We start from the raw sequence: 16,026 nt of genomic DNA on the forward strand, positions 1-16,026 counted from the left end.
ACGCTGCAGGCTCAGGTCAAGCTCCCCTGTCGCTTCACTCAAATGGACGTGGGGTTCGAGAAATGTCCAGCCGTGCAAATATAAATCATAATTCATGTCCGAGTCACCTGCCGGCCCTCGGACACGTCGAGCTGTACACGAGAAGCAGTCGACCTCACAGCGGGAGCTCACACCACAACACATCTGCAGTCTCTCACGATCAATGAGCAGCGACAACACTAAAAATAATCCTTTTATTTTGGATGTATTTTCCAGAGGGATATTGTTGAATGTGAATGGAGGACAGCCGGGGCCGGCCATTCGGCACTTGACCCTTCGCTGTGCGGTTATTGCCAGAACAAGCAGAAAGTTTAATAAAACCATAAAGGCTCAGTGGAGGCTGGAGCCTGAATGGAAAGCATGTGGACACATACAGTAAACCCACGCTTTGCAGCCGCCTCTTATTTCCTCTTTGTAGCTGCAGCCTTTCACATGATATCTAACTCGTTACTTCTCCTTCGAGGTAAATGGAACAAACACGTTAACCCTCGAGTAGTTCAAAAATCACTTTATATCCCGAGCTGTGATTGTGATTAGTTGATCTGATGAATCTCACAACCTAATCAGTAAAAACGCAGTGACCACGATTAGGAGCAATCGAAGCCAAACGACTGAAACTCTTAGGATTTGCTGAGATCGATGTTGAAAGGAGGAGCGATCTCTCCATTAGGAGGATGAGATCACGTTCCTTTGGTTATTTCTTTATTTCTCATGCAACGCTCCAGACAGGGTGATAATTAAAGAGATGAAGACTCAGGTGGCAGGGTCCCCTGGGGTCTCGACCACCCTCCCTCCCGGTGAAGGGTTCAACCCACAGGCCTAATGTACAAGCACTCGCTCAAGTGGGATTCCTCAGCTCACTTCAAACCATCTTTACCGCTCTCCTTTCCCACTTATCCCACATTTTCATTCCTCCCATTTTCCAGATTCAACCACTGAGCGATTTGTCTGGTGATCACGGAGCATTCATCCAGCGTGTGCGTTGCATATAAGCAGTCGCACACAGAGCAGGTGGGATTCACTTGGCTAATCTCGTGTGACAACTGATTTACATACTGTGACAAGACCCTAGCAGCCGTCACCACCGTCTGCAGGCACGGAGCGCGACGCGTTTCTATTCCTAGGCTGCGGAAAGGGAGTCGTTCAGCCACGCGTGTCACACGGACGCCGACCCTTCTGCCTCCTAAGTGCAAGTTGTGCTAACAAAGACGGGAACACGCTGAAAATAGCTTTGTCCATCAGCCGCCGAGAACCCCCCTGGCATCCCGTAATTATTCCTCAGAGGCTAATTGAAAGGCTGCAGTCGAGAGTGGCGTGGAGCCGTTGCAACGTGGCGAGGCCGAGACACGACGGACAAAAGGAAACTCTGAAGCTCACTGAGGTGATGTGATAAGTGGTGATGAGAAGTGCAGGCTCCTCGGAGAAGCTGGGGACACGACCTTTGACCCTTCTTTATTCTTTGGGGGGAAAGAGTTGATATTTTTCTCCATTTCCTCTACTACTGATCCTGACATTTTATTCACCGCTTCTCTTGTGGAGGTTTTGTGCCAGACGCCTACAACTTGTGCAGAAAACTCTTGATGACTCATAAGTTTCTCAAGGAAATCCGTGTCGCGCCACAGGTTGAGTCATGTGCCTTTGTGCTATTTGAAACCTGAGAGGAAGAAATATCAACTATTTTTTCGTGTGGTTTCTTCTTATTTTTATCCATCGCATGCTGAAACCACAAGAGATGGATGGCGCGTTTCTATTTCTTCCCGAGAATGAAGCCAAGTGCAAGCAGCAGTGATCTCGGAGTGGAAAGATCTCACTAATTCATACTCTGAACCAATCTCAGCTGTCAATCAAAACCACTCACCCCATTTTCACATCACTGAATAACTAGAAACTTATCAGAAACATGAATAATCTATATTTATTTAGAAGCTTCATCAACTTTCAGTGATTTTCTGTTTGTCACTGCCCCTTCACTCATTTCTTATCATACCAGTACTCTGGTCTATGTCCCATCGGCTAACATGGAGGAGGCACAGATTATGACCTTGTTCCATAGGATCTGGCTTCACTTTAGAGTTGATGTCATCCATCTCTGGTCTAGCAAATAGTAATGCGACTAACAACAGATGCCCATGGGAGGATGTTAATGAAACATATTAATAATCCACAATAAAGTCAACATTGTGAAGGAGCGAGTTGGAAATAAGCCTCAACACAAGAAACAGATTTTTCCATTTCGTCCCCCAGGCCTGAGAGTGATGGCGGTGCACTAAGGGGCTGTGTGGAGTTCACCGTGTGAATCCAGGGCGTGTTTGTTTGTCTGCAGATGACATTTACCATCCTCCAATCCCCCATCGCCGATCCCCATCACAACCAAACACCAACTGTCCTGTACCGTCGGCAAAGCTCGCAGGCGTCTCTGCCTCTGCTCCACAGGCAGTGACTTTCTCATTCTTTACTTAATAGCTTATCAGAGAAGTTGTCCAGCAACAGGCACAAGGGCAGCTGGAACATGGTCAGACATCGTGAGGCGTCCTCTGTGTCTCCAGTCCCGTGGGTTGGTCCAACCCCCCCCCCCCCCCCCCCACCACCACCAGTCACCACAAACCCCTTCTACAAATATTACACAACAAATTCCCTTTATACCATTTTCCTGAATCCTGAAAGAAGCATTAAACATTGAAGAGGAAGCAGGGACATCAGGCAGCCGCACACAGTTACTCATAAATAAATATAAAACAAGGAGAGTAAATAACATTGTTATGGTGGAAACTGATTTAATGAGCCGCCGCCCGACAGCTCATAACTGATGAATGTTACCCAGGCAGTAAAGAAGAGTTATCCAGAGCTCAACACGTGTGGTTTGCACTCTGTCTCTCTCTCTCTCCCTCTTTGTAGAACCTGTTCAGATGGTGTTTATGAGCAGATCCTCACACAGCCACTAACTCATTTGGTTTGTTTCCTGGGAACAAAACCTGATCTGCTCAGTTGGTCGTCTGTCAGGTGGAGCGCAGGGGAAACCTAGCAACTGGCTGCAGGAGGCACAGCTCGCCTTCAGAACATCCAGGAGGGGACGAGCAGCAGCCTCCTGCACCTTCATGCACATGAGCATCACCAGCATCTCTCATCATTGACCTGAACACATTCCACGCTGCTGATATGCAATTCAAAAAAAAAAATAAACAACATCCCAGATTTGGATATTTTGGCATAGGCGGAAATGTTTCTGAATTGACCCAATTCTCCCTGACAGCGAGTGGGTGAGCGGAGCCTGGCAGAGACGACTGTGTTTAATCAACAAGCGCACATGAAGGCAAAATGATTCATCTCCCAGCCGCCCGTCGTTCTGTGCTTGAACCAAACATGTCCTGTTCAAAGCCTCGTTGGTTCGGGCTCTGGAGCTTTTATCGCTCTGTCTCCAGTAACATGGACTGGGACCAGAAAACATGCTGTAGAGCAAGATTGAGTTGATTTTGGAGGATCATGGGTAATGATTGAAGAACCTTTCTGAATGAAAACAACTCACTTAATGAGATTTTGGGCAAAAGAGATTCTGATTTTCGTTGTGATCCAGAACAATATCAACAAAATGTTTATGCAGATGTACACGGAGCAGATGGTGATTTCAGCTCCAATAAACACAATCATCTTTTAATTTGTCCATGTAACATTGGGAGCAACATATTTATTTCGTTTAAAACAGAAATATAATTTGTAGGAGTCCTTGAGGATAAAGTCAAGGTTGAAATTGAGGCAGCAGAAGATGTGACATCCGGACATTTAATGTATAAGATGAGTTAAGATCAAAAGCACAGAATCCAAAGATTCCTACGATGCAAACTGATCAGCATCTTTTCTATGTTCTCTGATGAAATGGCAGAAACAAGTTAGAGTTAGAACTTTAATCCTCAACAGGTCTAATTACAGGCTGTTGAAGTGAGGAGCCTGTACAGTAATTATACAGTCGACGTCTAATGATTCATTCTGATTGAAACATTTGTTCCAGTATACGCCTGATCTGCAGATTCAATTAAAGTAACTTTAACTTTAGTGGCAGGCTTCACTGGAACTTTCTCTCCTCGATCTCATCAAAGTGTCTCGGAGCGAAACAAGACGGATGTTCTCTAACGTTGGACTCGTCCTCGAGGGGGAGAGAGCCGCTCGGTAAACAAACCTTGTGTCTCTCTGAGTAATAATCTCTAATCTAAAGGTACAAACAGACTTTTCACTGCTATTTCCCACATACTGGTCTATTTCTGCTTGTTAGTGCTTGATGCACCATCATCAGCAGCAGAGCACCGCCCACAGGAGAAGGATGTTGTGTGATGGCGCCAGAGGACTGTGGGTTTTAGTTAAGTATGAACATTAATCACTCGCAGGGCGCCAATCAGCTGCTATTAAAGATCCTGATCACGAAGCAAATGTTGATTTAACTCTTAATTTCTTTCTATTGGACACAAAGGAAAAATAATTAAAGGCAACGGCACTTTAACCGTAAACAGGGGCGTGTAAAGGGACTTTAGGGGCCACAGTGCAAAGGGTACCTGGGGGGCCTTACTCTAACAAAACAGCCCCCTCCCCAAATAGGGAAAGCACTTTATTAAAACTTCGAACATCATGTTTTTTGATATTCCAGTCTTTAATGGAAACTATAAAGCTCGTGGCATCGGGCCTTGTGAGGACGAGTGGAGGATATCGTTTACCGATGAGCCGGGGGAGTGAGAGCCGACTCCTGCCGGGGTTTTAATCCTCGTTCCAAATTCATTCAATTAGCTGCAGCCTAATACGCTGCGAGTGGGTGAAGTGATATCCCCACTTCACTCGGTGGAAGGACAACAAAACGACCACCAGGCCCCCGCCCCCCCGCTGACTGATGAGATGTGGCGTGATTCTGTCATAAATGTAATTATGTTTATATTGAGGAGCTCAATCCGCTGTCTGTCGGACTGAAGGAGATCGCATTACCGCTTTGGCCTGGAAGATTTCTCCTCCTTCAAAACAAGAGACACTTCATCTCTTGTGTGTGTGTGTGTGTGAGTGTGTGTGTTTGTGTGTGTGTGTGTGTGTGAGTGTGTTGATTACACTTTGAAAAGGTACTTGAAGGTGAATGAAGTATTTGCACATTTTGTAATGGTGGAGTAGATGAACACTCTCTCTCTCTCTCTCTCTCTCTCTCTCTCTCTCTCTCTCTCTTTCTCTCTCTGACCTCTGCCATAACAGCTGATAACAGTTATTACTTTCAACAGCATGAGAACAAATGTACCCGTGGTAATAAACAGAGAGTGAGTGCGGTGGCTTTAAGCTGCACCGGTCAATACCTCTACGGTTGAATCTTCGGTAAATCAATATTTTTTTTACATTAACTGTGGATGAGACGACTGTGAATCTCTCATAGTGACAAACCCGCAGGAAATTATCACCAGACGTTGCAGGTGGGTGGAGATTTTGAGCTTCTTTTCCAGTGATACATGTGATATCTGTAAATCTGTGGCTCTGTGGCTGATAAATGCTCCGGTTTATCCACCGGAAGCTGACGAATGTTTGTCTTAAACCTTGAACGAGGTTGTTTAGAGCAAAGAGCCCGAGACCAAACTGTGCCTGAGCCCAAAACACTGAAGAAATAGCCTCAAACAAAGATGCTATAAAACCCTGTGCTGAGGGAAAGTGATCAAATCTAGATTTCCAGTTGTTTTCATCAACAGGTTACTGGTTTACCTCCTGACACCTTTACACAGCTACAGGAGAGATTACTTCTGACGTTACTCGTCCTCCGGTTTTAAACGCACACGCTCAGACTGTGGCTCTTTTGGGAGCGTTTGTTTTGTTGCTCGTGAGAAAACAAACAGATGCTAGTTGTTGATTCAAACAACTGGTTGAGCGTGGGCGTCCCTTTGTGTGCCCGCTGCAGTAATCCTGTTATAAATCTCATGTAGGCTCTATAAGCTCCCTCAGAACGACTGAGGGATAAGCCCATGTGTACAGTAACCCCCCCCCCCACTCCCCCCCCGTGCCTGCCATTGGGATAACATTACATAATTCCTGGCAGGTGCGATATAAAGCTAATATTAGCTTTGACAACATAAAATATGTTTGTCTTAAACTAAAACCCACGTCTCTAAGAGCAGCATCGCCTCAGCCACTGTATTTCCTCTGGTGGTTATAAATAAACCATCATTTGGTAAATTAGTTACTGCATTTATCAGTTTGACAGTAAACAAGATATAATTCAGGAAATGTTAGGTTAAATTATCCCAGCAAATATATATATGCATGGAAGAAATTGCTCCCAGTGGTTTTAATAGAAAACACGTTTATGCATATTTCACTGTAAAAACAGGGAAGAGACAAAATAAATTCATAACCCCATTAGAAAAAATGAATTATTTAGGAATGGTGCGACGTCTGGGGAAATAATAACTCGAGGTTGAGCATCGTATGAGCGGATTTAACTCAACTGTACGGAACAAGGATGCATTCAATTTCTTGCTTAGCTCAGTATGGATTACAACTGTGCAGAAAATATGAAATACATACAGTCTTAAATATATTGTATAGAAAAAGTAATACAAAGTTAGAGTCCCATGACAAGCACGTCTTTGTTTCAGTTAAACTGATTTTCACGTGGGGTGTGGTCTGGCATATTTTGATGTTTCTGAAATGTGATTTTAATTTGTTATTTGACGCTGTAAATATATATATGAATATTGGGAGTAATTGGAGAAGCATCTTTATTCACGTGGTCTGTTACCAAAGTGATGGACAGACAGAAGAGGGTAGAGTACAAGGGAAATTCGTCACCAGACCAGATCAGCAAACATTAAAACACACGGCTTCTATATATTCCACCTCTGATTACATTTCAAACTAATTTTAAAGCACTAATCAAACATATCTCTGAATAAAACCCAAAAAACTGAACAGATTGTGATTATAGTCATAAACACTGCTGCTGCTAAACAGAGCTGGAAGAGGCCGGTGCCCGATCTGCAGGTCATCAGTCAAAAACTGTCAAATCATCACACGCCTCTGGGAACAAGCCGGAAAATTACACCAAACACAGATGAGCCGATTCTACAGGGAGGAGGTTTGGTCACAAGCTGAGGGAGATTTATTACAGAATATAAAATCGGTTTACAGATTCCAAAGATTGAAGCCTCTTAAATGAATCATACATATTTCTACTTTAAATTTTGCGATGTCATTTTCTTCTGTATCCTGTGGTTTTGATTTCCTCACTGGGACTAAGTCTAACAGTGAGGGGGGGTAGCAGCTTTTTCTCCAAAAAGTGAAATGCTGCAGGAAATATATTTATGTCGTTGCTGCTGTTGACGAGGAGAGGACGAGGGAACAGCCTGTGCTCCTCAGGAAAACTCAGCAGGTGGTGCCCGGGGTTTGCAGCTAGTGAAAGATCAACCTGCTTTTCCATCTCGAGGTGTTTGACACTAACATCACCAGACGACCGGGGTCAGGCTCTGAGGCAATGTCTTGAAAGGTTGGTCTGTCCGATGAGGCTTTTATCAGTGTTTTTTGGAGGGGGGGGGGTATCAGTTGTCAGTTCTCCCTGCACACGTTCATGGAATATTAATGAAATAATTCATAATCACACAAACTGTCCTGTTCATTGAAAGATGAGGAAAAAAGGTTAAAATATGCAGAGCTGTGATTTCATTATGAGTTAAATGATCTTTGTTGCGCTGCATCCACGTCCTTGAGTATAATGTTGAAAGAGAAATATAAAAACGAAGGTCAGGGGCTTTGAAGCTCGTCACTTTACGTTATGCAAACACGAGCAAACGGCCTCGAAACGCTGCACAACACTGGTCACAACAGAAAGGTCAAGCTTTGTCTAGACAGCTCGCTCCGGCTCCAGCAAACCGGGCCGCTGCGTTGGAAGAAGAGAAGCTGCTGGACTCCCGCTGATCTCTGCTTGTGTTCTGTGGGACTCGGAAGTTTCCAAATCCTCTTATAAAAGAAGTGTGTCTGGGTTTCTTCCAAAGTGCAGTGATGAAACTTTGCCTTCAAACTAAAAGCCTGAGGTAATCTGTGCAGATAAATGTCCCGTTGCCCTGAAAGGATTTCTAATGGTTAGTAGCTGGGACAGTGTTGCAGGTCTCTGCAGTTTAATCTCATGTTGATGCTCCTGCCTCAGTTTCTGTCATCAGGTGAGTTAATGGGGAGTTTTCACTTGTGGGGAAAAACAATCTCTCTTCACTGGTTTGGCATGACGCTGCTGCAGCTGCTTGTCCAAAACCAGGAAACAAGCAAACAGGAGGAGATATATCTCAGTTTGCGACCTTTAACCACTAGAGCTGCAGAAATCCTCTGGAGGAGTGAGAGCCTCCAGAGTTTCGGTGGACTCTTTGCAACTGGACCCCAGTATAGAGGCCTCACAATCTGCAGAGGAGCCGATCAAAAAAAAACTAAAAGAAAACAAATTCTTCCGGATGTAAAAGTGGTGTCTAAACACGTAGGAGAGGCCGACAAACAAGTCTGGAGAGTCAATGGGATGAAAATCATTTCACCTGAATCCATTCACAAGATTAGCAATAAAGCAGCAAGGAGATTTTTGACTCAGTCTCAGAGTGTGTTTCCTGTTGTGCTGCCTGGTTCTTAAGTCCAGTGTGAAGCTATTGATGGATGAAGGTTGAGCCGATGATTCATCTCCTCCTTCCGTTATATACAGGGAACTTGTAGGAGAACGGGGGGGTCAGCATCACTTTCACTCTGAAATGCTTTAAAGGATCAGACGCAGGGTTTCTGTGTAAGTTCTGGCTTTGTCCCTTTACAGCAGCTCAGCACGGAACCAGCAGATCGGTCAGGGCCATGAACACAAGTTTCACATCTCGTAATAAGAAAAGATTAATTCCATCTGGTTTGTTTATTAATTCCTAATCCGTCTGGTAACTTTTAATTGATTTAGATTTCTTTCCCCCCAGTAGCGGCTCCGACCTGCTGTCACTCACTCCCCAGATGTTTCAGGAAGCTGTCTGGGCTGAGAGCTGTATTTACCGTCTCCCGCAGACCTTCATCAGACACAGCTTTGCAAGTGCAGTCTTCAGAGATAAAGATTGTTGTGACATCGAAGTGAGAACATCACAACTTTCTAAGCCGCCAGGTAAAAGTTTTGACATTTGCTGTCTGCCTGGCGTCGGTGATGGCAGCGACTCATGAGTTCAGGTGCGTGAGGGGGGTTCCTGTAAAGGCTTTTCAGAGAAATATCACCGTGTCCTCTCCGTCCATGGATCCTGCATGAAGAGCAACACCCTGTGCTTTGATACCAGGGACGCTCGGCAGACACCTTTAAAGTTCAGCACACGGCATTTCCTCATGTCTTCAACACACACACACACAGACACACACAGACACACACAGACACAAACACACACACACACACACACACGGACAGGAGTGGAGAATCTCTGAATCTCCTTGTCGAGCACTATTCGATCTTCTTTACATCCTGTTCCTCTCCCGTCGAGGCTGATTTCCACCTCACTGGATTTCACTTCACTGTTTTCCGCTCTTTTCTCCCTTGTCTTTATTCTTTCTGTCTTTTATACATTTTCATTACAGCAGGGCTGATTTAACAATAGGATAATACGTTTAGGTAACTACATATCTCAAGGGACTCTACATGTCTCAAAGCTAATAGCATGCTAATTCCTCCTGTATCTCTACGTGTGTGTGTGTGTGTGAGAAGCATTACAACATGTTCTTTTAACCAGTAAAGTTGTTTAATCTTCTTTTGATTCTCTAATTGCAGGTTCCTCGTTGTTTTGGTCTCCCCGTGCTCTGCTCGTGTGTTACTCCATTTGCTCGTGCATGCAAGCAGAAGATTCAAGGACACAAATACAGCTCAGACGTGTCAACACAGATATGTGCACGTCGCCTCTATTAATGGGATTCTGCTGAAGCCGTGCATGTACAATTACCCCCCCTCACCTCGATAATGTAATAGCTAACTGAGCTTTCCGAGCAAACTAATAATCTCTAAAGCTACTTCATTAGCAATTACACACGGAGGAGACGTTGTGGCTGACGGCTCTTTTCAGTTTGCTGACACTGATGTTTGTGAAGAAGACTGGGGCGGAGTGTGCGAGTGCAGTTAGTTGTGGGTCACAGGAACGACTTGTTGTTTCAGTCCACAGTTTCAACACCGCACACACACCGTGATGAGCTTGACACGTGTCGATCAAACCGGGCTCTCAGGTCGGATGAAAGGTTTGGGAGGTGCAGGATGTGATGAAGTTTGGGAAGGACAAAAAAGGGAGAGTGAGCGGACGTCTGTTAATTGTACTGGCAGGGCGCTCCGACCTGTTGGCAGCGGGCGGTTTGTCTCAGAGTCCAGCTGGCAGGAGACAAGACGAGGACGCAACCTCTCTCTGGTCTCAAAATGGAAATAAACGATTATCCTCATCTGACTCAAGGAGAGTGGTGGGAAGTAACATCTCCTCAAGTGCTCCACTTAAGCACAACTTTAAAGTAATTCCACCTAAGAGAGGTATTCATTCTTAATCTACTTTATAGGAGATGACAGCTTCAGACGGAGATTTTGCAATTAATAATTTGATGAGATTATATAATACAATAACTATTAGTTCCCTACCTCCAGGGAACATTTGATAAAACTCTCTGACTGTATATAAAGTATTTTCAACTACAAACCCCAAGTTCTCTCTCTCAGATCCATCACAGACCCCTCAGACAACTAGAAGAACACATTTCTGATATTATTACATCAGACAGTGATGGATGCATCTCCCATAGTTTAAAACATTTACTTTTCAAAACCAGAGATAATAAAATTGTTTGACAAAACACCCTTTTCTCTCGATATGATCCTTTATCTGAAAGACACAACGAAGGTCATTTCTCGATACATCATATTTCCGTAATATCTGTTTAAAGATCACGAGGACTTTGTCCACAGAGACGTCCCTGAAGGACCCTAATCCCCCCCAACCCCCACCCCCCCACAGTTTGAAACCTGAAACTTAGATGGTCTTAATGAGTGGAGTGAGAGACCGTCCTTCACTCCCTTGTCCTGCCCTTCAAGTCCTAATGGCATTAGCTGTGATTGGATTATTGCACCAAACACTGACAGACTTCAGATTCTACAGGAACACTTCACCTGGGTCCGGACGCACACCAGTTCTATTATTAGATATTGAAACTTTAAAGTTTAACCATAAACTTCTGAATTAAAGGAAAACACAAATACAACCAGAAGATAACTGGATGTTTTATTATAAAATATAAACACACATTTTATATTCTGTAACGCAAACTCTGACTTGTCTGTGAAAGATTATTTTGATCAACCGATAATGTCAAGTTCTAATTATATGAACACAGTCTGACACTGGTGTTATTGAAGTCTGTGGGAGCTGTGGGGAGAACATTTTAATTAAAAGTCTATGTTTATACAAACCAATAGAAGCATTTATCCAAGAAGTTATTTTGAATGTGTGAATAAGAGTCAGCAAAGATCGATTTAAGACTTTATCTTGAGATTGTTATAAGACTTACAGCAAGTAAAGGATCAGAGTTCATCCTTTGTTCGCTTTGTGATTCTGAACTTTCTAAAATAATCTAAATTTGTGAAGTTTAAAAGGCAAAAGTTAAGACTCTTGAATGTTTTAAAAACTATCTGTTTTAGTAAAGGGAGTATTATCAACTTCTCGACTTCTGATAAGAATAATTCCAACATGAAGAAGAGCAGCAGTGATAATATACAGAGGAAATATTAAACTGGACATATCACTGGCGCAGGCCTCTCTCTGATGAAACAGGCCTGACTGTTGTTTGTTTTCATTCCAGACTTTGTTAGATCTGAACTGTCTCATGCACAAAAGGGATTTCAAAGGTCAGCGATGAAGCCGGAGGCCAGACCCCCGATCAGTCCAACCAGGAAACAGATGCATAAATCCAAATATCAGGTCCCAAAATAAAAGAGAGGCAAATAAGGACAAGAAGACAAAGGTTTCCTCACCGCTCTGATCTGTAAACACAGTCGCCGCGAAGTTTGGTTAAAGTTTAGTTTCCTTTACTTGATTTAATTCCCTGAACCAGTCGTCTCCCAGCACCAAACAAAAACACAGAACACTGCACAATGAGGACTCGTCTGCTCAGTGAGTGATTTTGATTGTGAGCAGAGAAGGGACTTGGTTCACTTCCCGTCTGCGTTGCCAGCTCCATCGCAGCCAGGCGCTCTGCGAACAGTGATGTGAATGTTCCGGACACGAGAACAAGAAGGAATCAGTCGCATGTGAGACCAAGAAACTCAAGCATATTCAAAAACGTTTTGCATTTTGACTCACGTTTCATTTGGCTTCTTATTGTCTGTTTTTTAAATATCTGAAAACATAATATCTCCTTCCAATTACCCGTGTTTATAAAAAGGAATAAATGAAACCGGCAGGAGTTGTAATTCACGTCGATTTCTTTTTACTGAACAATTGACAACATGACGCTGATTTGGACATTTGTTTTGTCTGAGCATCCTCAAGCTAAAGGTTTTTCTTTCTGACAGGACGCAGATTGCCTCTGACAGCTGAGCAGTTACTAGAGATGTATTAATAGAAGCGCTACATGGATGTAAGTGCTTTGAATCCATGTTGAGACTAGAAAAACACTTTATAGTTTGACAACCACTTTCCCTTCAGCTCAGTTTTGTTTGATTTTTCAGCTCCTGCAGAGAAGGAAGGTTTAATGTTCCGCTGGTTGTTGTTAACTTTATCAGTTTCCCGTTTCGTGGGGGCTGGAAACGAGGCCGATGAAAAACAAACCATCTAAAATGCTTTTTCAGGTTCTTCGACATTGGGTGAAATGGTTTTGTTTATCTATTTAAAAGGCAGGTCTTGAGATGGGATGTAAACACATTTTATTGCGACATCAGAAACACCATTGGCTATGAAAACTGTCAGAATGCTGCTTTATGAACTTAATTCCCAGGAAAACATATATATATTAAAAAGGTAAAATTGCGCTGTCACATGCATCAACTTGTTCCATTCTCCTGACATTATCTTCTTCATTCAGAGCAGCATTCACATCCAAAACTGAGACAACAGCATTTAACCAAAGTCTTGACAAAACAAGTACTTCTTCCAAGGGACTGTCTGCTGCCAGGCGTGGAGCTTTCTCTCCGTGACAGTGAACACACAACCAGAAGAGACTCGGCATAGACGTGTTATTGAAGATTCATGAACAAGACGTTGAGAAAGTACTGAATCAGCGGAGCCGTGAGGAGAGACGGGGCCGGGGCTGCTCCGGTGCTAATGAATGGGATTCTGGGTACGTTTGAATAAGCAATGCACTTTCCTCATCAGAGCTGTTCACGCGTTCCACGAAGCCGTGTTCATTCCGCCGAACAACAAGCTCAGAGAACACATGTGCCAAAATCTCATTTCCATTCAAAAGAGATAATTTGTATTTACGCTTACGAGACATTTGATGGTTGAATTAAATATAAACAGAGGAGATGCAGCATTCAGAAATGTTGCACTGTTATAGATTTGTGGGCTAAATTAATAAATGTGTTGATATATCTGTTTACTTTCATTCCAACAAACCTAATTCATTTATTTGTGATTATTCCATTGTTTGGTATCTTTGTTTAAAAAGGGATTAATGTGACATTCTGGGCTGAGAAACTCAAGCTCAAGCAATTTATTACAGACTAATTCATTTATTATTTAATTATATTCACAAGGATTTTCTCTGTTACATTTAATTTAACTTTAAAAGAGACAAAACATCAAGCATGAGTTGAATAAATAATGACAGGATTAAGGTTGTTCAGATATTCATGGTCACCAGAGGATGTATCCCACCGACATTATACTTACTCTCATCAATGCAATTACAGTTGATTGAATAGAGTTTCTTGACTTCTAGACTCAGCAATGACTATATGTCACATTATAGGTTTCTTTAAAATATAAATAACTTTTGTATTCCTCTCCTTTATCTTTTACAGCTCAAGTTTACACATCATGTCAAACTAAACCAGTCCAACATGAAACCAAACATTCTGTACACGACTGGGACTGAAATCACCAAAGTCTAAATAGCACCAAATACTGTCAGTACACAAACCAGCTTTGTGGACATGGAGCTGTTTTGTCATGTTGCGTCTCACGGCTAACCCTAACCCTAACACGCTGGAGAGCTGCTGGATTTCCTGGTGACTTTCCAGTGCAGGATTTCTCCCCCCCCTGGTTTCCAGTGGCCCCACATCTCCGACCCTGTCACTAGCAATCGCTTGTATGTGCAATTATGCCTTGTTTACGTCTGTCATTCCCCTCAGCTGTGGCAAGACGCTTATGTAACACAACATTCGATGCGTGATCATCAGCACCGCTGTCTCCCTGAGAGAAATCAATTCGGCCCGATGGTTCTCGCCGCGGCTTTTTCCAATAGCTTGACCCCCCTTTTCTTTCTTCTCCCTCTATCTAATGTGGCCCTAACTGTGTGAGAGAACAGCAGGGGGGGGGGGCTTCATGGTTACTAACTAGCACGGATACCATTTTGTCCACAAAGCAGGCTGGTCGAAGTTTGAAGGTTATTCCTTATGAAACGAAGCGCTCACAGATAAATAGGCTGGAGCGGCTGGACGGGGCCACTGGGCTTCAATCTCTCTGTTTTCCAATTGCAGATGTGTCAGTATTTTGCACGTTTATCTCATTTTGTGTGTCTGCTTCAGTTTAGTTTTCTATGTGAATGCTGTAAAAACGTTTATAGAGTATAAAAATGGACGTGTCAATCTAAGAAGACACAATCAAACTCCTGTCATCCAGTTCCCACCGTACGTCTCAATCGGATGAATGTGATGCACGGGCGACATGAGAGTGACTCTCGTCGAACCACGCCTCGCTGCACAAGGGGGGGCAGGAAATCTATTAACCTTTAAGGCAGGAGGAGAACCCCCCCCCCCACACCAGCCAGGAGGGGAGCGAACACATCTGCATTGAAAGGTTAGAGGGGGAGATGCAGGGAAATGAAGCACAGACGTACAAGAGTGGACGGGAGCTGGGGTTATACCTGGGAACACTAATGCCACCCTAAGAACTGACATCTAAATCCAGTGAGATGATGACAGGTGAAGAGGTACAGTCACCTTCACACTTTCCGGGACCCCCCTCTCCTACTCAGATTCAGATCCACACTAATGTGTCCTTCCATTAGGAAGCAGGGTTTCCCGTTAATAGAGGTGTCGCCTCGTCTGAATTAAAGAGTGCTGACGTGAACGTCGGGGGACATTTATCTGGTCGCGCTGCAGAGGAAACAAAGTGTGACGCCGCATCACGTCGTCTTCAACCGTGATTTAGTTACGTTCATAACGAGATGTGTCAGGATGAGTTAGAGCTCGTGCCACCGACGCCAAGTCATTTCCTGGAGGGAATCCTGGAAGGGGATGTCAATCTGACTCAGGAGCCAGCTTCAAGATAAAAAACTGGTGGTTCATGATGTTTACGGCACTACCAGGAAATATTTCTTTGCAAAGCAGAGGAACTGGAGAGTCGCTAGGAAAGAGGAGGTGCAGTGTTTTGGTTTTGGTGTAAGAAGGAAACCAAAGCATCTTGATAGCCCCCTGGTGGTTGGCTGCAGCACTGCAGTGCAGGACCTCTCGTCCAATCCACGCCTTCAGTTTGTCATTGGTTTATTTCCCAGTTCAAATAATCACTTCCTTATATATTTATATTAATCATTAATCTGCATAATAAATGTTGAATGTGGTACTTGGGGAATATAATTCATGTATATTCAGCCCTTACCTCAGTATCATGGGAACATCTACACTCTGCACATTATGATGCTGAATACAATTATTCTATTCTGATTGGTTCCAGTTGCATTTTACCCATGGTTTAAAATATACCTCTACTTTTTACCTATTGAGCCCTAAAATGTAAGAGAGAAGCGAATGTAAAATTTGGCTTGTGAATAACAAGCGTCTGTCCTCATATCAGCAGCCAACACACAGCT

Source organism: Platichthys flesus, chromosome 23 (assembly GCF_949316205.1).
Source record: "Platichthys flesus chromosome 23, fPlaFle2.1, whole genome shotgun sequence".
Classification (NCBI taxonomy): Eukaryota; Metazoa; Chordata; class Actinopteri; order Pleuronectiformes; family Pleuronectidae; genus Platichthys; species Platichthys flesus.